The sequence below is a fragment of the Phyllobates terribilis genome, unplaced genomic scaffold, assembly GCF_046119375.1.
Source record: "Phyllobates terribilis strain yellow unplaced genomic scaffold, ASM4611937v1 Scaffold_11__3_contigs__length_659146591, whole genome shotgun sequence".
In the NCBI taxonomy this organism is placed as follows: Eukaryota; Metazoa; Chordata; class Amphibia; order Anura; family Dendrobatidae; genus Phyllobates; species Phyllobates terribilis.
In genome coordinates, this window is record NW_027362771.1 from 597,653,058 (window position 1) to 597,671,833 (window position 18,776).

The window sequence follows — 18,776 nt, forward strand, 5'->3', positions numbered from 1 at the left end:
TGTGCAAGAATATAACTACTATAATACTGCTCCGATATACAAGAATATAACTACTATAATACTGTCTCCTATGTGCAAGAATATAACTACTATAATACTGCCCCCTATTTAAAAGAATATAACTACTATAATACTACCCCTATGTACAAGAATATAACTACTGTAATACTGCTCCTATGTACAAGAATATAACTGCTATAATACTGCCCCCTATTTACAAGAATATAACTACTATAATACTGCCTCCTATCTGCAAGAATATAACTACTATAATACTGCCCCCTATGTAAAAGAATATAACTACTATAATACTGCCCCCTATGTACAAGAATATACCTACTATAATACTGCCCCCTATGTTCAAGAATGTAGCTACTATAAGACTGCCCCCTATGTACAAGAATAAAACTACTATAATACTGCTCCCTATGTACAAGCATATAACTGCGATAATACTGCCCCCTATGTAGAAGAATATAACTACTATAATACTGCCTCCCATGTACAAGAATATAACTACTATAACACTGCTCATATGTACAAGAATATAATTACTATAATACTGCCCCCTATGTACAAAAATATAACTACTATAATACTGCCCCCTATGTACAAGAATATAACTGCTATAATACTGCTCTTATATAAAAGAATATAATTACTATAATACTCCCTCCTTTGTGCAAGAATATAACTACTATAATACTGCCCCCTATGTAAAAAAATATAACTACTATAATACTGCCCCCTATGTACAAGAATATAACTACTATAATACTGCCCCTATGTACAAGAATATAACTGCTATAATACTGCCGCCTATGTACAAGAATATAACTACTATAATACTGCCTCCCATGTACAAGAATATAACTACTATAACACTGCTCCTATGTACAAGAATATAAGTACTATAATGCTGCCCCCTATGTACTAGGATATAATTACTATAATACTGCTCCTATGTACAAGAATATAACTACTATAATACTGCTCCTATGTACAAGAATATAGCTGCTATAATAATGCTCCTATGTCCAAGAATATAACTACTATAATACTGCTCCCTGTGAACAAGAATATAATTACTATAATACTGCTCCTATGCACAAGAAGATAACTACTATAATACTGCTCCTATGTACAAGAATATTACTGCTATAATACTGCCCCTATGAACAAGAATATAGCTACTATACTACTGCCCACTATGTACAAGAATATAGCTACTATACTACTGCCCACTATGTGCAAGAATATAGCTACTATAAACTGCCCCCTATGTACAAGAATATAACTACTATAATACTGCTCCTATGTACAAGAATATAATTACTATAATACTGCTCCTATGCAAAAGAAGATAACTACTATAATACTGCTCCTATGTACAAGAATATAACTGCTATAATACTGCCCCTATGTACAAGAATATAACTACTATAATACTGCCCCCTATGAACAAGAATATAACTACTATAATACTGCCCCCTATGTACAAGAATATCAATACTATAATACAGTCCCTATGTACAAGAATATAACTACTATAATACTGCTCCTATGTACAAGAATATAACTACTATAATACTGCCCCCCATGAACAAGAATATAACTACTATAATACTGCTCCTATGCACAAGAATATAACTGCTATAATACTGCCCCCTATATACAAGAATATAACTACTAAAATACTGCCTCCCATGTACAAGGATATAACAACTATAACACTGCTCCTATGTACAAGAATATAACTACTATAATACTGTCCCCCATGAACAAGAATATAACTACTATAATACTGCTCCTATGTACAAGAATATAACTGCTATAATACTGCCCCCTATATACAAGAATATAACTACTATAATACTGTCCCCATGAACAAGAATATAACTACTATAATACTGCTCCTATGTACAAGAATAAAACTGCTATAATACTGCCACCTATGTAAAGAATATAACTACTATAATACTGCCCCCTATGAACAAGAATATAATTACTATAATACTGCTCCTATGCACAACAATATAACTACTATAATACTGCTCCTATGTACAAGAATATAACTACAATAATACTGCCCCTATGTACAAGAATATAACTACAATAATACTGCCCCCTATGTACAAGAATATAACTACTATAATACTGCTCCTATGTTCAAGAATATAACTGATATAATACTGCACCACATGTACAAGAATATACCTACTATAATACTGCTCCCTATGTACAAGAATATAACTACTATAATACTGCTCCTATGTACAAGAATATAACTATTATAATACTGCCCCCTATGTACAAGAATATGACTGCTATAATACTGCTCTTATGTACAAGAATATAACTACTATAATACTGCCTCCTATGTGCAAGAATATAACTACTATAATACTGCCCCTATGTGCAAGAATATAACTACTATATCACTGCCCCCTATGTACAAGAATATAACTACTATAATACTGCCCCCTATGTACAAGAATATAACTACTATTATACTGCCCCCTATGTACAAGAATATAACTACTATAATACTGCTCCTATGTACAAGAATAAAACTGCTATAATACTGCCCCCTATGTACAAGAATATAACTACTATATTACTGCCTCCCATGTACAAGAATATAACTACTATAACACTGCTCATATGTACCAGAATATAACTACTATAATACTGCCCCCTATGTACAAGAATATAACTGCTATAATACTGCTCTTATATACAAGAATATAACTACTATAATACTACCTCTTATGTGCAAGAATATAACTACTATAATACTGCCCCCTATGTAAAAGAATATAACTACTATAATACTGCCCCCTATGTACAAGAATATAACTACTATAATACTGCTCCTATGTACAAGAGTATAACTGCTATAATACTGCCCCTATTTACAAGAATATAACTACTATAATACTGCCCCTATGTACAAAAATATAACTACTATAATACTGCTCTTATGTACAAGAATATAACTACTATAATACTGCCCCCTATGTACAAGAATATAACTGCTATAATACTGCTCTTGTATACAAGAATATAACTACTATAACACTGCCTCCTATGTGCAAGAATATAACTACTATAATACTGCCCCCTATGTAAAAGAATATAACTACTATAATACTGCCCAATATGTACAAGAATATAACTACTATAATTCTGCCCCCTATGTACAAGAATATAACTACTATAAAACTGCCCCCTATGTACAAGAATATAACTACTATAATACTGCTACTATGTACAAGAATATAAATACTATAATACTGCCCCCTATGTACAAGAATATAACTACTATAATACTGCTCCTATGTACAAGAATATAACTGCTATAATACTGCCCCTATGTACAATAATATAACTACTATAATACTGCCCCTATGTACAAGAATATAACTACTATAATACTGCTAATATGTACAAGAATATAACTATTATAATACTGCCCCCTATGTACAAGAATATAACTGCTATAATACTGCTCTTATATACAAGAATATAACTACTATAATACTGCCTCCTATGTGCAAGAATATAACTACTATAATACTGCCCCCTATGTAAAAGAATATAACTACTATATCACTACCCCCTATGTACAAGAATATAACTACTATAATACTGCCCCCTATGTACAAGAATATAACTACTATAATACTGCCCCTATGTACAAGAATATAAACACTATAATACTGCTCCTATGTACAAGAATATAACTGCTATAATACTGCCCCCTATGTACAAGAATATAACTATTGTAATAATGCCTCCTATGTACAATAATATAACTACTATAATACTGCCCCCTATGTACAAGAATATAACTGCTATAATACTGCTCTTATATACAAGAATATAACTACTATAATACTGCTCCCTATGTACAAGAATATAACTACTATAATACTGCTCCTATGTACAAGAATATAACTATTATAATACTGCCCCCTATGTACAAGAATATGACTGCTATAATACTGCTCTTATGTACAAGAATATAACTACTATAATACTGCCTCCTATGTGCAAGAATATAACTACTATAATACTGCCCCTATGTGCAAGAATATAACTACTATATCACTGCCCCCTATGTACAAGAATATAACTACTATAATACTGCCCCCTATGTACAAGAATATAACTACTATTATACTGCCCCCTATGTACAAGAATATAACTACTATAATACTGCTCCTATGTACAAGAATAAAACTGCTATAATACTGCCCCCTATGTACAAGAATATAACTACTATATTACTGCCTCCCATGTACAAGAATATAACTACTATAACACTGCTCATATGTACCAGAATATAACTACTATAATACTGCCCCCTATGTACAAGAATATAACTGCTATAATACTGCTTTTATATACAAGAATATAACTACTATAATACTACCTCTTATGTGCAAGAATATAACTACTATAATACTGCCCCCTATGTAAAAGAATATAACTACTATAATACTGCCCCCTATGTACAAGAATATAACTACTATAATACTGCTCCTATGTACAAGAGTATAACTGCTATAATACTGCCCCTATTTACAAGAATATAACTACTATAATACTGCCCCTATGTACAAAAATATAACTACTATAATACTGCTCTTATGTACAAGAATATAACTACTATAATACTGCCCCCTATGTACAAGAATATAACTGCTATAATACTGCTCTTGTATACAAGAATATAACTACTATAACACTGCCTCCTATGTGCAAGAATATAACTACTATAATACTGCCCCCTATGTAAAAGAATATAACTACTATAATACTGCCCAATATGTACAAGAATATAACTACTATAATTCTGCCCCCTATGTACAAGAATATAACTACTATAAAACTGCCCCCTATGTACAAGAATATAACTACTATAATACTGCTACTATGTACAAGAATATAAATACTATAATACTGCCCCCTATGTACAAGAATATAACTACTATAATACTGCTCCTATGTACAAGAATATAACTGCTATAATACTGCCCCTATGTACAATAATATAACTACTATAATACTGCCCCTATGTACAAGAATATAACTACTATAATACTGCTAATATGTACAAGAATATAACTATTATAATACTGCCCCCTATGTACAAGAATATAACTGCTATAATACTGCTCTTATATACAAGAATATAACTACTATAATACTGCCTCCTATGTGCAAGAATATAACTACTATAATACTGCCCCCTATGTAAAAGAATATAACTACTATATCACTACCCCCTATGTACAAGAATATAACTACTATAATACTGCCCCCTATGTACAAGAATATAACTACTATAATACTGCCCCCTATGTACAAGAATATAAACACTATAATACTGCTCCTATGTACAAGAATATAACTGCTATAATACTGCCCCCTATGTACAAGAATATAACTATTATAATAATGCCTCCTATGTACAATAATATAACTACTATAATACTGCCCCCTATGTACAAGAATATAACTGCTATAATACTGCTCTTATATACAAGAATATAACTACTATAATACTGCCTCCTATGTGCAAGAATATAACTACTATAATACTGCCCCCTATGTAAAAGAATATAACTACTATAATACTGCTCTTATATACAAGAATATAAGTACTATAATACTGCCTCCTATGTGCAAGAATATAACTACTATAATACTGCCCCCTATGTAAAAGAATATAACTACTATAATACTGCTCCTATGTACAAGAATATAACTGCTATATAACTGCCCCTATTTACAAGAATATAACTACTATAATACTGCCCCTATGTACAAGAATATAACTACTATAATACCGCTATTATGTACAAGAATATAACTACTATAATACTGCCCCCAATGTACAAGAATATAACTGCTATAATACTGCTCTTATATACAAGAATATAACTACTATAACAATGCCTCCTATGTGCAAGAATATAACTACTATAATACTGCCCCCTATGTAAAAGAATATAACTACTATAATACTGCCCCCTATGTACAAGAATATAACTACTATAATTCTGCCCCCTATGTACAAGAATATAACTACTATAAAACTGCCTCCTATGTACAAGAATATAACTACTATAATACTGCTACTATGTACAAGAATATAACTACTATAATACTGCCCCCTATGTAAAAGAATATAACTACTATAATACTGCCCCCTATGCACAATAATATAACTCCTATAATACTGCCCCTATGTACAAGAATATAACTACTATAATACTGCTCCTATGTACAAGAATATAACTATTATAATACTGCCCCCTATGTACAAGAATATAACTGCTATAATACTGCTCTTATATACAAGAATATAACTACTATAATACTGCCTCCTATGTGCAAGAATATAACTACTATAATACTGCCCCCTATGTAAAAGAATATAACTACTATATCACTGCCCCCTATGTACAAGAATATAACTACTATAATACTGTCCCCTATGTACAAGAATATAACTACTATAATACTGCCCCCTATGTACAAGAATATAACTACTATAATACTGCTCCTATGTACAAGAATATAACTGCTATAATACTGCCCCCTGTGTACAAGAATATAACTATTATAATACTGCCTCCCATGTACAAGAATATAACTACTATAACACTGCTCATATGTACAAGAATATAACTACTATAATACTGCCCCCTATGTACAAGAATATAACTACTATAATACTACCTCCTATGTGCAAGAATATAACTACTATAATGCTGCCCCCTATGTAAAAGAATATAACTACTATAATGCTGTCCCCTATGTACAAGAATATAACTACTATAATACTGCTCCTATGTACAAGAATATAACTACTATAATACTGCTCCTATGTACAAGAATATAACTGCTATAATACTGCCCCTATTTAAGAGAATATAACTACTATAATACTGCCCCTATGTACAAGAATATAACTACTATAATACTGCTATTATGTACAAGAATATAACTACTATAATACTGCCCCCTATGTACAAGAATATAACTGCTATAATACTGCTTTTATATACAAGAATATAACTACTATAACACTGCCTCCTATGTGCAAGAATATAACTACTATAATACTGCCCCCTATGTAAAAGAATATAACTACTATAATACTACCCCCTATGTACAAGTATATAACTACTATAATTCTGCCCCCTTATGAATAAGAATATAACTACTATAAAACTGCCCCCTATGTACAAGAATATAACTACTATAATACTGCTCCTATATACAAGAATATAACTACTATAATACTGTCTCCTATGTGCAAGAATATAACTACTATAATACTGCCCCCTATTTAAAAGAATATAACTACTATAATACTGCCCCCTATGTACAAGAATATAACTACTGTAATACTGCTCCTATGTACAAGAATATAACTGCTATAATACTGCCCCCTATTTACAAGAATATAACTACTATAATACTGCCTCCTATCTGCAAGAATATAACTACTATAATACTGCCCCCTATGTACAAGAATATATCTACTATAATACTGCCCCCTATGTACAAGAATGTAGCTACTATAATACTGCCCCCTATGTACAAGAATATAACTACTATAATACTGCTCCTATGTACAAGAATATAACTGCTATAATACTGCCCCCCATGAACAAGAATATAACTACTATAATACTGCTCCTATGCACAAGAATATAACTGCTATAATACTGCCCCCTATATACAAGAATATAACTACTAAAATACTGCCTTCCATGTACAAGAATATAACAACTATAACACTGCTCCTATGTACAAGAATATAACTACTATAATACTGTCCCCCATGAACAAGAATATAACTACTATAATACTGCTCCTATGTACAAGAATATAACTGCTATAATACTGCCCCCTATATACAAGAATATAACTACTATAATACTGTCCCCCATGAACAAGAATATAACTACTATAATACTGCTCCTATGTACAAGAATAAAACTGCTATAATACTGCCACCTATGTAAAGAATATAACTACTATAATACTGCCCCCTATGAACAAGAATATAATTACTATAATACTGTTCCTATGCACAACAATATAACTACTATAATACTGCTCCTATGTACAAGAATATAACTACTATAATACTGCCCCTATGTACAAGAATATAACTACAATAATACTGCCCCCTATGTACAAGATTATAACTACTATAATACTGCTCCTATGTTCAAGAATATAACTGATATAATACTGCACCATATGTACAAGAATATACCTACTATAATACTGCTCCCTATGTACAAGAATATAACTACTATAATACTGCTCCTATGTACAAGAATATAACTATTATAATACTGCCCCCTATGTACAAGAATATGACTGCTATAATACTGCTCTTATGTACAAGAATATAACTACTATAATACTGCCTCCTATGTGCAAGAATATAACTACTATAATACTGCCCCTATGTGCAAGAATATAACTACTATATCACTGCCCCCTATGTACAAGAATATAACTACTATAATACTGCCCCCTATGTACAAGAATATAACTATTATAATACTGCCCCCTATGTACAAGAATATAACTACTATAATACTGCTCCTATGTACAAGAATAAAACTGCTATAATACTGCCCCCTATGTACAAGAATATTACTACTATAATACTGCCTCCCATGTACAAGAATATAACTACTATAACACTGCTCATATGTACCAGAATATAACTACTATAATACTGCCCCCTATGTACAAGAATATAACTGCTATAATACTGCTCTTATATACAAGAACATAACTACTATAATACTGCCTCCTATGTGCAAGAATATAACTACTATAATACTGCCCCCTATGTAAAAGAATATAACTACTATAATACTGCCCCCTATGTACAAGAATATAACTACTATAATACTGCTGCTATGTACAAGAATATAACTGCTATAATACTGCCCCTATTTACAAGAATATAACTACTATAATACTGCCCCTATGTACAAAAATATAACTACTATAACACTGCCTCCTATGTGCAAGAAAATAACTACTATAATACTGCCCCCTATGTAAAAGAATATAACTACTATAATACTGCCCCCTATGTACAAGAATATAACTACTATAATTCTGCCCCCTATGTACAAGAATATAACTAATATAAAACTGCCCCCTATGTACAAGAATATAACTACTATAATACTGCTACTATGTACAAGAATATAACTACTATAATACTGCCCCCTATGTACAAGAATATAACTACTATAATACTGCTCCTATGTACAAGAATATAACTGCTATAATACTGCCCCCTATGTACAATAATATAACTACTATAATACTGCCCCTATGTACAAGAATATAACTACTATAATACTGCTAATATGTACAAGAATATAACTATTATAATACTGCCCCCTATGTACAAGAATATAACTGCTATAATACTGCTCTTATATACAAGAATATAACTACTATAATACTGCCTCCTATGTGCAAGAATATAACTACTATAATACTGCCCCCTATGTAAAAGAATATAACTACTATATCACTACCCCCTATGTACAAGAATATAACTACTATAATACTGCCCCCTATGTACAAGAATATAACTACTATAATACTGCCCCCTATGTACAAGAATATAACTACTATAATTCTGCCCCCTATGTACAAGAATATAACTACTATAAAACTGCCCCTATGTACAAGAATATAACTAATATAATACTGCTACTATGTACAAGAATATAACTACTATAATACTGCCCCCTATGTACAAGAATATAACTTCTATAATACTGCTCCTATGTACAAGAATATAACTGCTATAATACTGCCCCCTATGTACAATAATATAACTACTATAATACTGCCCCTATGTACAAGATTATAACTACTATAATACTGCTAATATGTACAAGAATATAACTATTATAATACTGCCCCCTATGTACAAGAATATAGCTGCTATAATACTGCTCTTATATACAAGAATATCAGTACTATAATACTGCCCGATATGTAAAAGAATATAACTACTATATCACTACCCCCTATGTACAAGAATATAACTACTATAATACTGCCCCCTATGTACAAGAATATAACTACTATAATACTGCCCCCTATGTACAAGAATATAACTACTATAATACTGCTCCTATGTACAAGAATATAACTGCTATAATACTGCCCCCTATGTACAAGAATATAACTATTATAATACTGCCTCCTATGTACAAGAATATAACTACTATAATACTGCCCCCTATGTACAAGAATATAACTGCTATAATACTGCTCTTATATACAAGAATATAACTACTATAATACTGCCTCCTATGTGCAAGAATATAACTACTATAACACTGCTCATTTGTACAAGAATATAACTACTATAATACTGCCCCCTATGTACAAGAATATAACTGCTATAATACTGCTCTTATATACAAGAATATAACTACTATAATACTGCCTCCTATGTGCAAGAATATAACTACTATAATACTGCCCCCTATGTAAAAGAATATAACTACTATAATACTGCTCCTATGTACAAGAATATAACTGCTATAATACTGCCCCTATTTACAAGAATATAACTACTATAATACTGCCCCTATGTACAAGAATATAACTACTATAATACCGCTATTAAGTACAAGAATATAACTACTATAATACTGCCCCCAATGTACAAGAATATAACTGCTTTAATACTGCTCTTATATACAAGAATATAACTACTATAACACTGCCTCCTATGTGCAAGAATATAACTACTATAATACTGCCCCCTATGTAAAAGAATATAACTACTATAATTCTGCCCCCTATGTACAAGAATATAACTACTATAAAACTGCCCCCTATGTACAAGAATATAACTACTATAATACTGCTACTATGTACAAGAATATAACTACTATAATACTGCCCCCTATGTAAAAGAATATAACTACTATAATACTGCCCCCTATGTACAATAATATAACTCCTATAATACTGCCCCTATGTACAAGAATATAACTACTATAATACTGCTCCTATGTACAAGAATATAACTACTATAATACTGCTCCTATGTACAAGAATATAACTACTATAATATTGCCCCCTATGTACAATAATATAACTCCTATAATACTGCCCCTATGTACAATAATATAACTCCTATAATACTGCCCCTATGTACAAGAATATAACTACTATAATACTGCCCCTATGTACAAGAATATAACTACTATAATACGGCTATTAAGTACAAGAATATAACTACTATAATACTGCCCCCAATGTACAAGAATATAACTGCTTTAATACTGCTCTTATATACAAGAATATAACTACTATAACACTGCCTCCTATGTGCAAGAATATAACTACTATAATACTGCCCCCTATGTACAAGAATATAACTACTATAATTCTGCCCCCTATGTACAAGAATATAACTACTATAAAACTGCCCCCTATGTACAAGAATATAACTACTATAATACTGCTACTATGTACAAGAATATAACTACTATAATACTGCCCCCTATGTAAAAGAATATAACTACTATAATACTGCCCCCTATGTACAATAATATAACTCCTATAATACTGCCCCTATGTACAAGAATATAACTACTATAATACTGCTCCTATGTACAAGAATATAACTATTATAATACTGCCCCCTATGTACAAGAATATAACTGCTATAATACTGCTCTTATAAACAAGAATATAACTACTATAATACTGCCTCCTATGTGCAAGTATATAACTACTATAATACTGCCCCCTATGTAAAAGAATATAACTACTATATCACTGCCCCCTATGTACAAGAATATAACTACTATAATACTGTCCCCTATGTACAAGAATATAACTACTATAATACTGCCCCCTATGTACAAGAATATAACTACTATAATACTGCTCCTATGTACAAGAATATAACTGCTATAATACTGCCCCCTATGTACAAGAATATAACTATTATAATACTGCCTCCCATGTACAAGAATATAACTACTATAACACTGCTCATATGTACAAGAATATAACTACTATAATACTGCCCCCTATGTACAAGAATATAACTGCTATAATACTGCTCTTATATACAAGAATATAACTACTATAATACTACCTCCTGTGTGCAAGAATATAACTACTATAATACTGCCCCCTATGTAAAAGAATATAACTACTATAATGCTGTCCCCTATGTACAAGAATATAACTACTATAATACTGCTCCTATGTACAAAAATATAACTGCTATAATACTGTCCCTATTTAAGATAATATAACTACTATAATACTGCCCCTATGTACAAGAATATAACTACTATAATACTGCTATTATGTACAAGAATATAACTACTATAATACTGCTATTATGTACAAGAATATAACTACTATAATACTGCCCCCTATGTACAAGAATATAACCGCTATAATACTGCTCTAATATACAAGAATATAACTACTATAACACTGCCTCCTATGTGCAAGAATATAACTACTATAATACTGCCCCCTATGTACAAGAATATAACTACTATAATTCTGCCCCCTATGAACAAGAATATAACTACTATAAAACTGCCCCCTATGTACAAGAATATAACTACTATAATACTGCTCCTATATACAAGAATATAACTACTATAATACTGTCTCCTATGTGCAAGAATATAACTACTATAATACTGCCCCCTATTTAAAAGAATATAACTACTATAATACTGCCCCCTATGTACAAGAATATAACTACTGTAATACTGCTCCTATGTACAAGAATATAACTGCTATAATACTGCCCCCTATTTACAAGAATATAACTACTATAATACTGCCTCCTATCTGCAAGAATATAACTACTATAATACTGCCCCCTATGTAAAAGAATATAACTACTATAATACTGCCCCCTATGTACAAGAATATATCTACTATAATACTGCCCCCTATGTACAAGAATGTAGCTACTATAATACTGCCCCCTATGTACAAGAATATAACTACTATAATACTGCTCCTATGTACAAGAATATAACTGCTATAATACTGCCCCCAATGTACAAGAATATAACTACTATAATACTGCCTCCCATGAACAAGAATATAACTACTATAACACTGCTCATATGTATAAGAATATAACTACTATAATACTGCCCCCTATGTACAAGAATATAACTGCTATAATACTGCTCTTATATACAAGAATATAACTCCTATAATACTGCCTCCTTTGTGCAAGAATATAACTACTATAATACTGCCCCCTATGTAAAAGAATATAACTACTATAATACTGCCCCCTATGTACAAGAATATAACTACTATAATACTGCTACTATGTACAAGAATATAACTACTATAATACTGCCCCTATGTACAAGAATATAACTACTATAATACTGCTCCTATGTACAAGAATATAACTGCTATAATACTGCCCCCTATGTACAATAATATAACTACTATAATACTGCCCCTATGTACAAGAATATAACTACTATAATACTGCTAATATGTACAAGAATATAACTATTATAATACTGCCCCCTATGTACAAGAATATAACTGCTATAATACTGCTCTTATATACAAGAATATAACTACTATAATACTGCCTTCTTTGTGCAAGAATATAACTACTATAATACTGCCCCCTATGTAAAAGAATATAACTACTATAATACTGCCCCCTATGTACAAGAATATAACTACTATAATACTGCTACTATGTACAAGAATATAACTACTATAATACTGCCCCCTATGTACAAGAATATAACTACTATAATACTGCTCCTATGTACAAGAATATAACTGCTATAATACTGCCCCCTATGTACAATAATATAACTACTATAATACTGCCCCTATGTACAAGAATATAACTACTATAATACTGCTAATATGTACAAGAATATAACTATTATAATACTGCCCCATATGTACAAGAATATAACTGCTATAATACTGCTCTTATATACAAGAATATAACTACTATAATACTGCCTCCTATGTGCAAGAATATAACTACTATAATACTGCCCCCTATGTAAAAGAATATAACTACTATATCACTACCCCCTATGTACAAGAATATAGCTACTATAATACTGCCCCCTATGTACAAGAATATAACTACTATAATACTGCCCCCTATGTACAAGAATATAACTACTATAATTCTGCCCCCTATGTACAAGAATGTAACTACTATAAAACTGCCCCCTATGTACAAGAATATAACTACTATAATACTGCTACTATGTACAAGAATATAACTACTATAATACTGCCCCCTATGTACAAGAATATAACTACTATAATACTGCTCCTATGTACAAGAATATAACTGCTATAATACTGCCCCCTATGTACAATAGTATAACTACTATAATACTGCCCCTATGTACAAGAATATAACTACTATAATACTGCTAATATGTACAAGAATATAACTATTATAATACTGCCCGATATGTACAAGAATATAACTGCTATAATACTGCTCTTATATACAAGAATATAACTACTATAATACTGCCTCCTATGTGCAAGAATATAACTACTATAATACTGCCCCCTATGCAAAAGAATATAACTACTTTATCACTACCCCCTATGTACAAGAATATAACTACTATAATACTGCCCCCTATGTACAAGAATATAACTACTATAATACTGCCCCCTATGTACAAGAATATAACTACTATAATACTGCTCCTATGTACAAGAATATAACTGCTATAATACTGCCCCCTATGTACAAGAATATAACTATTATAATACTGCCTCTTATGTACAAGAATATAACTACTATAATACTGCCCCCTATGTACAAGAATATAACTGCTATAATACTGCTCTTATATACAAGAATATAACTACTATAATACTGCCTCCTATGTGCAAGAATATAACTACTATAACACTGCTCATATGTACAAGAATATAACTACTATAATACTGCCCCCTATGTACAAGAATATAACTGCTATAATACTGCTCTTATATACAAGAATATAACTACTATAATACTGCCTAATATGTGCAAGAATATAACTACTATAACACTGCTCATTTGTACAAGAATATAACTACTATAATACTGCCCCCTATGTACAAGAATATAACTGCTATAATACTGCTCTTATATACAAGAATATAACTACTATAATACTGCCTCCTATGTGCAAGAATATAACTACTATAATACTGCCCCCTATGTAAAAGAATATAACTACTATAATACTGCTCCTATGTACAAGAATATAACTGCTATAATACTGCCCCTATTTACAAGAATATAACTACTATAATACTGCCCCTATGTACAAGAATATAACTACTATAATACCGCTATTAAGTACAAGAATATAACTACTATAATACTGCCCCCAATGTACAAGAATATAACTGCTTTAATACTGCTCTTATATACAAGAATATAACTACTATAACACTGCCTCCTATGTGCAAGAATATAACTACTATAATACTGCCCCCTATGTAAAAGAATATAACTACTATAATTCTGCCCCCTATGTACAAGAATATAACTACTATAAAACTGCCCCCTATGTACAAGAATATAACTACTATAATACTGCTACTATGTACAAGAATATAACTACTATAATACTGCCCCCTATGTAAAAGAATATAACTACTATAATACTGCCCCCTATGTACAATAATATAACTCCTATAATACTGCCCCTATGTACAAGAATATAACTACTATAATACTGCTCCTATGTACAAGAATATAACTACTATAATACTGCTCCTATGTACAAGAATATAACTACTATAATATTGCCCCCTATGTACAATAATATAACTCCTATAATACTGCCCCTATGTGCAATAATATAACTCCTATAATACTGCCCCTATGTACAAGAATATAACTACTATAATACTGCCCCTATGTACAAGAATATAACTACTATAATACGGCTATTAAGTACAAGAATATAACTACTATAATACTGCCCCCAATGTACAAGAATATAACTGCTTTAATACTGCTCTTATATACAAGAATATAACTACTATAACACTGCCTCCTATGTGCAAGAATATAACTACTATAATACTGCCCCCTATGTACAAGAATATAACTACTATAATTCTGCCCCCTATGTACAAGAATATAACTACTATAAAACTGCCCCCTATGTACAAGAATATAACTACTATAATACTGCTACTATGTACAAGAATATAACTACTATAATACTGCCCCCTATGTAAAAGAATATAACTACTATAATACTGCCCCCTATGTACAATAATATAACTCCTATAATACTGCCCCTATGTACAAGAATATAACTACTATAATACTGCTCCTATGTACAAGAATATAACTATTATAATACTGCCCCCTATGTACAAGAATATAACTGCTATAATACTGCTCTTATAAACAAGAATATAACTACTATAATACTGCCTCCTATGTGCAAGTATATAACTACTATAATACTGCCCCCTATGTAAAAGAATATAACTACTATATCACTGCCCCCTATGTACAAGAATATAACTACTATAATACTGTCCCCTATGTACAAGAATATAACTACTATAATACTGCCCCCTATGTACAAGAATATAACTACTATAATACTGCTCCTATGTACAAGAATATAACTGCTATAATACTGCCCCCTATGTACAAGAATATAACTATTATAATACTGCCTCCCATGTACAAGAATATAACTACTATAACACTGCTCATATGTACAAGAATATAACTACTATAATACTGCCCCCTATGTACAAGAATATAACTGCTATAATACTGCTCTTATATACAAGAATATAACTACTATAATACTACCTCCTGTGTGCAAGAATATAACTACTATAATACTGCCCCCTATGTAAAAGAATATAACTACTATAATACTGCTCCTATGTACAAGAATATAACTACTATAATACTGCTCCTATGTACAAAAATATAACTGCTATAATACTGTCCCTATTTAAGATAATATAACTACTATAATACTGCCCCTATGTACAAGAATATAACTACTATAATACTGCTATTATGTACAAGAATATAACTACTATAATACTGCTATTATGTACAAGAATATAACTACTATAATACTGCCCCCTATGTACAAGAATATAACTGCTATAATACTGCTCTTATATACAAGAATATAACTACTATAACACTGCCTCCTATGTGCAAGAATATAACTACTATAATACTGCCCCCTATGTACAAGAATATAACTACTATAATTCTGCCCCCTATGAACAAGAATATAACTACTATAAAACTGCCCCCTATGTACAAGAATATAACTACTATAATACTGCTCCTATATACAAGAATATAACTACTATAATACTGTCTCCTATGTGCAAGAATATAACTACTATAATACTGCCCCCTATTTAAAAGAATATAACTACTATAATACTGCCCCCTATGTACAAGAATATAACTACTGTAATACTGCTCCTATGTACAAGAATATAACTGCTATAATACTGCCCCCTATTTACAAGAATATAACTACTATAATACTGCCTCCTATCTGCAAGAATATAACTACTATAATACTGCCCCCTATGTAAAAGAATATAACTACTATAATACTGCCCCCTATGTACAAGAATATATCTACTATAATACTGCCCCCTATGTACAAGAATGTAGCTACTATAATACTGCCCCCTATGTACAAGAATATAACTACTATAATACTGCTCCTATGTACAAGAATATAACTGCTATAATACTGCCCCCAATGTACAAGAATATAACTACTATAATACTGCCTCCCATGAACAAGAATATAACTACTATAACACTGCTCATATGTATAAGAATATAACTACTATAATACTGCCCCCTATGTACAAGAATATAACTGCTATAATACTGCTCTTATATACAAGAATATAACTCCTATAATACTGCCTCCTTTGTGCAAGAATATAACTACTATAATACTGCCCCCTATGTAAAAGAATATAACTACTATAATACTGCCCCCTATGTACAAGAATATAACTACTATAATACTGCTACTATGTACAAGAATATAACTACTATAATACTGCCCCTATGTACAAGAATATAACTACTATAATACTGCTCCTATGTACAAGAATATAACTGCTATAATACTGCCCCCTATGTACAATAATATAACTACTATAATACTGCCCCTATGTACAAGAATATAACTACTATAATACTGCTAATATGTACAAGAATATAACTATTATAATACTGCCCCCTATGTACAAGAATATAACTGCTATAATACTGCTCTTATATACAAGAATATAACTACTATAATACTGCCTCCTTTGTGCAAGAATATAACTACTATAATACTGCCCCCTATGTAAAAGAATATAACTACTATAATACTGCCCCCTATGTACAAGAATATAACTACTATAATACTGCTACTATGTACAAGAATATAACTACTATAATACTGCCCCCTATGTACAAGAATATAACTACTATAATACTGCTCCTATGTACAAGAATATAACTGCTATAATACTGCCCCCTATGTACAATAATATAACTACTATAATACTGCCCCTATGTACAAGAATATAACTACTATAATACTGCTAATATGTACAAGAATATAACTATTATAATACTGCCCCATATGTACAAGAATATAACTGCTATA